The sequence below is a fragment of the Frieseomelitta varia genome, unplaced genomic scaffold (assembly GCF_011392965.1).
Source record: "Frieseomelitta varia isolate USP_RPSP 00005682 unplaced genomic scaffold, Fvar_1.2 scaffold_168, whole genome shotgun sequence".
Taxonomy (NCBI): domain Eukaryota; kingdom Metazoa; phylum Arthropoda; class Insecta; order Hymenoptera; family Apidae; genus Frieseomelitta; species Frieseomelitta varia.
The window spans coordinates 31563-42543 of NW_025109394.1; the positions used below are offsets into that span (position 1 = coordinate 31563).

General features: G+C 36.2%; 1 protein-coding gene across 1 annotated transcript in view; it reads right to left on the reverse strand.

The window, feature by feature from the left end:
- Window positions 1–10569, reverse strand: part of LOC122538604 (G protein-coupled receptor kinase 2) — a 42015-nt gene extending 31446 nt beyond the window's left edge. The window contains exon 1 of the mRNA XM_043672833.1: window positions 10037–10569. The gene's annotated coding sequence lies outside the window, so the exon portion shown is untranslated. The remainder of the gene's footprint in view (window positions 1–10036) is intronic.
- Window positions 10570–10981: the final 412 nt, after the last annotated feature.

A 10981-nucleotide genomic window follows, 5' to 3' on the forward strand; every position in this document is an offset into this window, starting at 1 on the left:
AATAATAATATAATTTTTAATAATAAAAAGATATTATATAAATAATAATAATATAATTTTTAATAATAAAAAGATATTATATAAATAATAATAATTTTTATATAAAAAAGGAAAAATATTCCGCAATGAAATAAACGTTTCATAATAAAAAGATGTTTCGTAATAAAAAATAAAAATATATATTCCTCTTCAATGATGGATACAATGTGATATATTTCCGATGATTTTTTCAATTGCTTGTTTTGCAAATTATCTCGTAATTTGGCAAGTTGTTGTATTTGGCATAGTCTACTTGCTATATTCTCTGAACTAATTCAGCGAATAATAAATCATGCGTAGATGAAACTTTTAATTTTGAAGTTACGAACGAAATTGAGTAATATTGAACGTACGTACAGAAATATCTAGCTTGCAATGTAAAATTAAAATGGAATTAATTTAAATATTTGAGTTAAACGTTGTTGTAATATCAAATAATAAATAATTTATTATATGGTTGATATTGTAAGATTTAAATAAAATTATGGAGCTTTGTTTGTAGTATTTTTTTTTTGTTAGAAATAAATTATAATATAAGATAAGGTTTATGGTGATTATATTTGAATGTGAAGATTTATCTAAAATTATACTCTCTTAAACGGTGACGAAAATCACTAGGCGACATAGAGAGTAAGAATTTTATGTGTGAATATACATAGGAATCTGTGAATAGAAAAGAGGGTTCATAACTTCTAGAATTTATAAGGTAGATACTACTCATCGAAACATGGAAAAAAAGTCCTAACAGGATCGAAAAATTAATAGTTTCAAAAGTTAATAAAATTTACTTTTGTTTTCTGAAATGTCGTTATTATTATTATTATTATTTTTTGTTAACCTACGTGAAACAAATATATTTCAATTTTCAGCTTTTCAATTTTCCGTTGTTCTACATAAATATATAAATATTATATATGAAAAATATTATATTTAATATTTAATTTAATACGAATAAATATTGCAGCTTCTCCAATATTCGATTTTCTCTTTTTTGTACCGACCTTCAAACTCTATTTACGCATGGTTTTCATTCGCGTAAAACGAATCCACGTGGAACGAGTATGCTCCGCGTACACAGAAAAGAATGGATGTACATAAATTGAGAACGCACGCACGTACATTGCGTCTCTTCTTGCAAGTTGAATATTTAACGCCTGCCGCGTTAATCCGAATCTCTTCATTTCGACATTTGCCAATCTTACTCAGACACACTGTAACATATCGTTTGTGAGAGTAACGTGTCAGAATTTACATCAAAATTTAAAAGAAAAAAAAAAAAAAATGCCTCCGCAACAAAAATGCTTTCGCGAATAATCTAATCGTCCGAGAACACTCTAGATTTCATCGTCACATATACAGGGTGTTTCGTAACTTCGGGAGCTGATTGTACGCCTAAAAATAATGAAAAAAAAAGTCATATAAATATATGTCCCATCTGTCTTCGTTTATGAGATGTAATGAATTCTCTGTTTTAATTAATCTTTTACAAAAGATGCTCGAAATGACCACTCTTGCATTTGAAGACAAGCCTGCACGCGTCTTGTCATTCATCTGGTGGACTCTCTCTATCATTCCTGCTGTTTCTCGAATTTATTTCGTAATATTTCATTTAGCATTTTCAATCAACGTTGCGTATACAATAGATTTTCAATGTCCCCACAAATGAAAATCTAATGGATTCAAATCCGGAGAACGAGCAGGCCATGCAATAGAACCTCCACGACCAATCCATTTATTTGCAAAGTGTCGATTTAAAAATTGCCTGGCCACTCGGCTAAAATGCGGCGGAGCTCCATCATGCATAAACCGCGAATAATCTAATATCGACTGGAACTTCCTCTAATATTTCGTGTGAACGCGTGCTCAAAAAAATCAACGTACTTTGTGCCTGTTAGTTTCCCATCAAGAACAAAAGGTCTAATTAAAAATTTATCAATTATTCCTGCCGATACGTTTCAACTAAACTGGTGTTGATGTCTTGAATGCACAATAACACGTGGGTTTTCTTCATCCCAGTTATGATTATTATGAAAATTGAATGTACCATCCCTGGTAAAACTAGCTTACTAGAGTTTGCTCGTTTGTAAAATTCACTATATCTGATAAACGACGACAAATAGGACATATATTTATATGACTTTTTTCCATTATTTTTAGGCGTACAATCAGCTGCCAAAGTAGGTCCCACAAGTTACGAAACACTCTGTATATATGTGATATATATATATAATCTCTCTCTAGATCCCCTAGATCCCTCGTGCCGCCGGGTACGACCCAATCACGAGGATAGCCGGAGTCGAACGGACTTCCAGTGGAATTAGATTCAAACTAGATGGATTCTCATCAAAGTGGCTCTTACAGGGTTGCTGCATTACACCGGTAAATCCTATTAAACTGCGACGGCTAACGAATGGGTAACCCGACACGGGCTCTAAATTAAGTAACAGGCGAAAAAAGGGGTGGAGGGGTGGTAAAGGAGTGGGAGTTGGTGGGCGGAAGAGGAAGATCGTTAAAAGTTTTTAACCTCTTGCGCTTGAATGACGTGCCACGCACGTCGAGAATCATTTATCCCAAAATTGCAATATTTTCTCAGTGTTCAAGTATATTTATGTAAAACAAAACAGGCAAAACAAATAATATAAATTTATTGCTTCTCAATAATTTCTATCTATGNATGATAACGTACCGACGAGTAGAAAAAGCAAGCGACGAATTATTGTATGCAGTTTTGGTCACTCGTTATGGTCCGCAATCGGTTAGTGGTTAACCTCTTGCGCTGGAATGACGTGCCACGCACGTCGAGAATCATTTATCCTAAAATTGCAATATTTTCTCAGTGTTTAAGTATATTTAAGTAAAAGAAAATAGGCAAAACAAGTAATAAATTTATTACATCTCAATAATTTCTATCTATGGTGATAACGTACCGACGAGTACAAAAAGCAAGCAACGAATTATTGTATACGGTTTTGGTCACTCGTTATGGTCCGCAATCGGTTAGTGGTTAACCTCTTGCGCTTGAATGACGTGCCACGCACGTCGAGAATCGTTTTTTCATAAAATTGCAAGTGCGTGTTTTTTTTTTTTAACTTTGTTGGGGAATTTTTTGCAAAGAAACTGTTATACCTTTTGCAGTCGGATTGACACGGTTTATTTGTACGTCATTTCAACGACGTTTCGAAACTTTTTGGGACCAAAAAAAAAAAAAAAAGAAAAGTTAAAATTAGCGGCACTGAATATTCTCAAATATGGCCGCTCGTTATGGTCCGCAGTCAGTTGCCAGCGCTAGGGGTTAAAACGCTTTCTCTCGACGATTCCGGTACCGGATTACGAAGCGGTGAGCAAACGACAATCGAAACGCCGCGAACGAAACAACGATGGTCGGGTAATTTTCCCCGATTCACCTGTGTTCGCCTTGCTGATTAAAAAATTCTTCCCACTTTGATACGCGACGACACGTTTACAGATGTTTGCGTTCCGTGCTTGAACCGACAGAAAAAAACGCGTCTAATTGCAAGCCTCCGGGCTGGTTTTTAACGCGATTTTTGCATCTGATCGTAAAGTTGGAGGCTAATAGCGTTGATATGATGACAAGAATATAAAATTGTAGAACAATAACAGAGGATAATGTGATTGTAACGTTTGAGAATTTTATCGTCAGTGTTTAACGCGAAGGATATAGCATGCCAGGAACTTTATACTCTGTGTAATGCTACGCGTGAAATGGCGTGAAGCTTAATTATTAAAAAAAAAAAAAAAGGAAAAGAGAAAAATGCCTTTTCAACCTCGTAATGTTATTTTCGATAAATATATCCTGTGATGTGCAAACTTTATTACAAAAAAAAAAAAAATAAAAAATAAAAAATTATCCTCGTAACGTTACTCTCGATAAAATAATCCGAGGCGACAACTTTCGATTCTCGAAGGTGGAAATTTCATTTCGCAGCGTCGAGTGGACAGTTCGATCACTCGGTCTAGACGTAACGTAATATCCCTTTTCACGTAAGACGTAAGTGATCTGTGACACACACACACGCGCACAAACACTCTGCTGCAGGTGTCTCGAGTAAAACGCCGATCGTATTAATCACCGGGCAGACTGAATGGCACCGTTTTGTTTGTTTGAACGAGGAAGGAGGAAAGCGCCACCGATACAGTGGTGTGTAACATAAACTGGTTATGATTTCACATCGTTCCGTCAATGAACATCGTCGCTTGCTGTTTTAAATCCCGCTCTACGAAAAAATAGTTCCACGAATTGGTTGAGACACCAAGCGGCCATTTAAAAATGTAATTGGAACCGTATCTTTAACACCAGAGAAATGAAATGAATTTCACAAGCTTGGGGTCCCTGTGATGGAAGTGAAAGCGATCAATTTTCGCTGTTTATCAGTTTGTTAATTATAATTCAATTATTATTTGTTAACAATATATTACTGTTAAATAATTTGACTGTGTGTCAAATCATAAATAACAAAGAATTCGCGTAAATTTTATCGAATAAATATTTCGTGGCACGGAAATTGTACGAATGTTTGAACAATTAGTTATCCATTGCATTGATAACGAGTGGGACCGTGTTTATAATATTTAATATTTATGTTATAATATATATATATATATTATAATATTTATGTATAATATAATATTTATAATTTATATTATTTATATTTATGTATTATTTATGATATTTATGTATATTTATAATTTATATTATTTATATTATTATTATATTATTTACAATATTTATATATAATATAATATTTATAATATATGCGTATATACTAATTTATACGATCATGAAACTTGTGTCTAACGACGATACAAATTAAATTTTTAAATGTTTTATAAAAACACATCTACGATAGATACAGAGGTGGGAGTTTATACTAAAGTCCAGTATAATATAATATTTATAATTTATATTATTTATATTATTATTATATTATTTATAATATTTATATATAATATAATATTTATAATATATGCGTATATATTAATTTATACGATCATGAAACTCGTGTCTAACGACGATGCAAATTAAGTTTTTAAATGTTTTATAAAAACACATCTACGATAGATACAGAGATGGGAGTTTATACTAAAGTCCAACGTAAATTCAAAAAAGGAACAGTATTTGCTCATCAACAATTTATGTAATAATTTATGAGACAATTATATTCTACAATATATTTTAATATATTTTAGTTATATATTATATTTCACAATATATTTTAATATATTTTATTTATATATTTCACAATATATTTTAATATATTTTATTTGTATATTTCAGAATATAGTTTAGTATATTTTATTTGCATATTATATTTTACAATATATTTTAATATATTCTATTTATACATTATATTTCACAATATGTTTTAATATATTTTATTTATATATTATATTTCATAATATATTTTAGTATATTTCATTTATATATTATATTTCACAATCTATTTTAATATATTTTATTTATATATTATATTTCACAATATATTTTCAAAGGACAGGAATCCTAAGTTTCGCGTTCCCCTCGAAATATCAATGTTGCATCCACGTAACGGTAACGTTCTGCTTCCGCCGGCGTTCTCCATTTTCAACCGTTGAAACAATCATCGTGCCGAGAGGAAATAAAATGCTCAGTCGTCGTGGCACAATAGGTTAGGAGAGTATACGGTCCCGGACAAACCTACCCGGAGAGATATTTGTTTTCTGTCGTTCGCTGGTTCGCGGCTCGTCGGATTATGAGCGGAAATAGAAACTGCCAATGATCGATCAATCAAGTGACGGCGGTCGTTGCACGTACTTATACCGCAAGTGTGTCTGTGTGTGTGTGTGTGTGTGTATATATACAGGGTGTCCCACGTAACACTTTTCACGATTTTTTCAAGTACTTGGGATAAGAAAAGAAACGCTTTAAACGAAGATCGATCAAGTTTTCTATTGACTAATACAGTGCAACGGAGAAAAAAATTTCAAGAAATTTATATTTAAAAACTAATTTAACAAAATTTAATAAGAAAAAAAATTTACATTTAAAACTTTGTACTTTTTGGCACGGTAGTATTGTAGCTCGTATCTAGACAAATCTCAACGACCTAGTATAACTTTGGATGATCTCGAAGGCAAAGAAATGAAAATTTCAACATCTAGATACAACCACTATCAAGTCGGAAATATAAAGTGCCATTTAAAAACACGAAAGTGATCTTGACAGTTATCGAAAAAGGAAAAGAATTTTTTTGAAATTTTTGTACAGCCAATGGAAAACTGATCAACTTTTGTTCGAAACATTTTTTTTTTTTCTTGTCAGATTGCCGCGAGTACTTGAAAAAAATCGTGAATAGTGTCACGTGGGACACCCTGTATATACATGTATGGGAACATTGACATCCGATGAAAGCCCGACATCCGTGATGTCTCGGTAAATGCGTTTCGTACGTGAAAACGAGGGAAAACTGGCGTACAGTCTCGCACAGCATCAAGTGATTTTCTGTACAAAAAGTACAGAATTATCTCTCGTACGCGTCTCGAGATAAGATAAGGCAGGTCTCGCGTTATTTGTATTTTGTAAACGGGAGAGCAAGTGTACGGAACACCGTTAATTGAGAGTTGAAAGGCAATTGTTGAAGGGCAGGTGGGACGACGAAATTCGGGAGAGAGGGAGGAGATTGATAAAGGGAGATTTTCAAAGAGGGAAGCAGGAGGATTTGTTAAAAAAAAAAAAAAGGGAACGTGCGCGTAGAAAGGGAAACAAGAGTGGCGAGAGGGGGCGTAGAGAAAGAGACAGAATTTAATTCCTCCGTATGAGCATGAATGGCTTTTTGTCGGGCAGGAAGAAGCTATCAACAACAAGCAGCGACAAGCAGCGACGATAAAAAAAGTACCAATGGCACGCGCGCAGGAAACACGCAACTCGGTAATACGGAAACGAAGATCCTTTCAAATGTAAATCTAACTATCTATCGGTGGATCTGCGCCACTTTAGAACGATCGAACAAACAGAGAATCACTGAAACATCCAATTGTATTAAAAGAAATCACAATCTTCAACCTGATACATGGCCTGAACATACGTAGATAGCTGTGGAAAAAATTCATCTGGCCGGAGGAAATACAAACATCGACGCCCACCATGGCGTAGAACCACAAACGAGATACCAAAAAAAAAATCCTCTTAGAATGGAAAATTGATTCTTGGACACACGAAACACATCCATTTGATTTCTATCGTAAACTCTGTGTAACGCCTGCCTCTCAGGGCAACTTTGATCGTTTCTTTTCACGTTCCGATTGATGGAAAATTTTCAACCGCGAATTACCATTGTCAAGATGCAAATTGTTTACCTATATTTGCCCGGTGTTTGCGTCAGAGAGTTTGCAGAAGCAAACACCGAACAATGCAACACCATGCGACGAGGCATTTCAAGAATCTTATACCTGGTTGTCGGGGAAAGCATGGGGAAAAAAAAAAAAAGAAAAACGAACGACAACGTCGGGGCTGTGCTTTTCCCAGGATCAAAGGCGAGTTTTCAAGGTAATGGCACCGACATGTTCCTCCATCGGAAATGGATATCGGTATGCCTGGAGGCGGGCCACAGCCTCTTCGACACGCGATCTCTTGATCAGACGTCGATATTTCTAACCATTGATAATCGTCGACGATTTGTCGTTACCCAACTATAACTACATTACGTTATTTACGATACCTCGAATCATTGATAATTCTTCGAAATTTTTTCATTCAACGATATTAAATTTATGATCGGCAATTAGATCTAAAGATTAAATTTAGAGATTTATTAAATTTAAAATTGGCAACTTTGAGAGTTGAAAATCTTTTCGAATTCTTAGTTACATTATCATCACGCCATGAAATCACTGTGCTATAAATGTTATAAATTTGAACTTGTTAATTTCTCAATTGAAAAGCGTATATTATTGTTATATTGAAGTATTATTATATTATATATTATTTATATATTATTATTATATTGAAATATTATTATATTAAATATTATTTATATATTATTATTATATTGAAAGTAAGAATGAAGAATTTTTATGAAAAATACTAAAAATTAAACTGCAGCGTAACGTAACGCAGTTTTAAAGTAACACAAGAATAAAAAAAAAAAAGAAAATCATGAAGAACATTTGACAAACGCGAAAAAAATATCGATGGCTTTTGATACTAAAAGTTAAAATAGACAACACGCCATTTCATTACACCTCGCTATAGTATACACAGAAATTGATTTACTTAATCAGTTACATAATTCTCATTAATCCCTGCTACTTTCTCCCAAGCATTTTACGATCCTCTCAATCATTTCCCTTTGTAGAATTTTTATCGTTTAAACGAGAAATAACCTCGCGATGGTTACATCGTTGATCTCATCCTATATATTTCTTAAATTTCCTCCCCATTAAAATAATTTCCCAATTAAAATCCTTGATCTCTCTTTGAACAATATTATAAGAGTACTCTCCAAAAATAATATTACAACATCGAGTCACACTCGTAGAAATTACGATTTCAACTCCAAAATAGAAGCAAATTTCAACTTCAATAAATAAATTAAACTATATATATATATATATATATAACTAATAATAAACTATATATATAAACTAATAATAAACTAATAATAAACTATATATATAAAAGAAAAAAAAAGCGACGAATTATTGTATACGGTTCGGTCACTCGTTATGGTCCGCGAACCAGTTGCCAGCGCAAGGGGTTAATACGCGACGCTTTACATCCGATGTAACACGCTTATTGGAGACTGACTGCGAGAAGGAATCGCGAAACATCGAAAGGAAGAATACAGGACAATGAATATCAGATAATGTTACTGATTAAATAACTCAGCTTCTGTAAGGGCAACGTACAAGTAAGCAAATTGTATATGATATAAAAATACGCGGACGAACTGTATCGAGTCGAATAACAACGCGAGTAGGCGCGGAAACCACGCCAATGAAAGGGGCGATTGAATGAGAGACAATGAACGCCGATGGCAGTGCGGGCGAGTTCATTGAAAGGGAGAAGGAACTTTTACCCGCGAATCGAGACGAGCATTGTGGAATGGCAGACGCGTGTTGCCCCGGTGTACAAAATGCCTCTTGTACGCGCGCATCGAATCAAATAGGGAGAGACGCACAGTGGGGACCTTTTATCCGTCGCAGACTGGAAACAATTTCCAGTCGCCGCATTTCGAGCGAACAGCTTAATTTGATACCGTCGTATACGCATCCCCCCCCCCCTCCCTTTATACCCCTCGTTGCATATTAAAGACAAATCTACGAAATTTGTTGGGTGTCGTTGCTAGACTGCGGATTCTTTTCGAATATAATTAAAGAAACGGCTAATTTTTTAAATATTTGAACGTTTCGTAGGTTTCTCTATAAAAGTATTATATATATATAAAAAAAAGTACTATATATAAAGGTATTACGTACAATTTTGTGCTTATTATCGGCTTTTATCCGTAATCTTAATTACCTCGCCGCGTAGAAACGTGTTAATTTTTTACAAGTCTACGTAATCTAATAACTGATGTGACAATTAAAAAAAAAAAAAAAAAGAAATACCGTAAGCATTTGAGCAACAGAGAGAATACTCTCGAGCGACGTCGAAAGAAGCCCGCCGAAATGTTCTCGCGATGGAAACGTGACTTTGCGAAGACGGAGATGACGAGACGCCGGCTTCGAAAGTCTGTCACACGCACGGCTCGATATAAACGACACGGAAAAATAGTCGTCGAACCCGCGACAAGCCACGTTCGACGTGAACGTAGCTCAGTCAAAACGTACTGTCGTAAGCTCCTGTCGGAAGGAAAAGGGATTCGAAGGATGGAAAAGGGGAGAGAGACGCCGTGTTACCGACCGAGCGTGTGCCGTGTGTCGCACGTCACGGACACGAGTGAACGCGTTACGAGAACGTCGTTTACGAGACAGAAGAGACAGGTATAAACGGTCTTACGATGGTTTCTTCACGACGGGGGGTAGAGGCTGGCCGCTGCTGCAGAGAAGGGAGGCCTCAGGTTACGGCATTCAGCACACCCGGTATAACGCAACACGCACCGATAGCAGAGCACCGCGCGGTCGTAACAGCGACACGAAGAAAGCGCAATGGCCGACAAGCGCCTGCACCTCCGCTGATAGCTTCGATCTTCCCTGGCCGCTGGTTGTACACCACGCACTCGGTCTGTCTCGTTCGGGGACCGACACACGCGCACGACACGCCTCCCTCGAGTCTCTCAGACGAATACAGCCGCGGACGCGTTCCTTTCGTGTAACGAACGGAGCCAGGGACGGTTCGCACTGTGTCCGATCGTATGAACCCGCTGCCACTCGCGCCAGACCGCCACACACCGTCCCATCCGCTGGATAAAAACCGACTGGCTGGCATGCTCCTTCGCGAGCCGCGATGCACCGCCACGGATGAGGAGGTTAGGTGGAGGGGACATGTCGGGACACCCGGAGAACGACGCCTCCACCCGACGCCGCACGTGCGACAGAGACGCAGATAGACGCGCGGACGACTCCGATTGGGCGTGGTAGAGTCACTAGGCTCGTCTTCCGAATTTACCGACCGAGGTCCGCGAGTGTGCCCACCGCGGCGCCATCTTCGCTCCACCGCCAGCGCGCCAAATTCGAATCGAACGGGTAGTTTGAAGGGTTTGCAATTCTTTTTTTTATTCCGTATTCTTATTGTTTGATTGTTTTATTATTAATCCTAGTTAACAAATGACCGAGTCTAGGTAACTGTCGGTAATGTGTCTGTCAAAGAGAGAAACGCGGCGTTGATGGGGATAATAAATTGTTTGTAGTATTATTGTGTGGGACTAATATTCGTGAAAATTATATCGCAAAAGGGAAAAGAAATAGCGTGCCTACGTGCATGTTTGTTAGATCGAATGTCAAT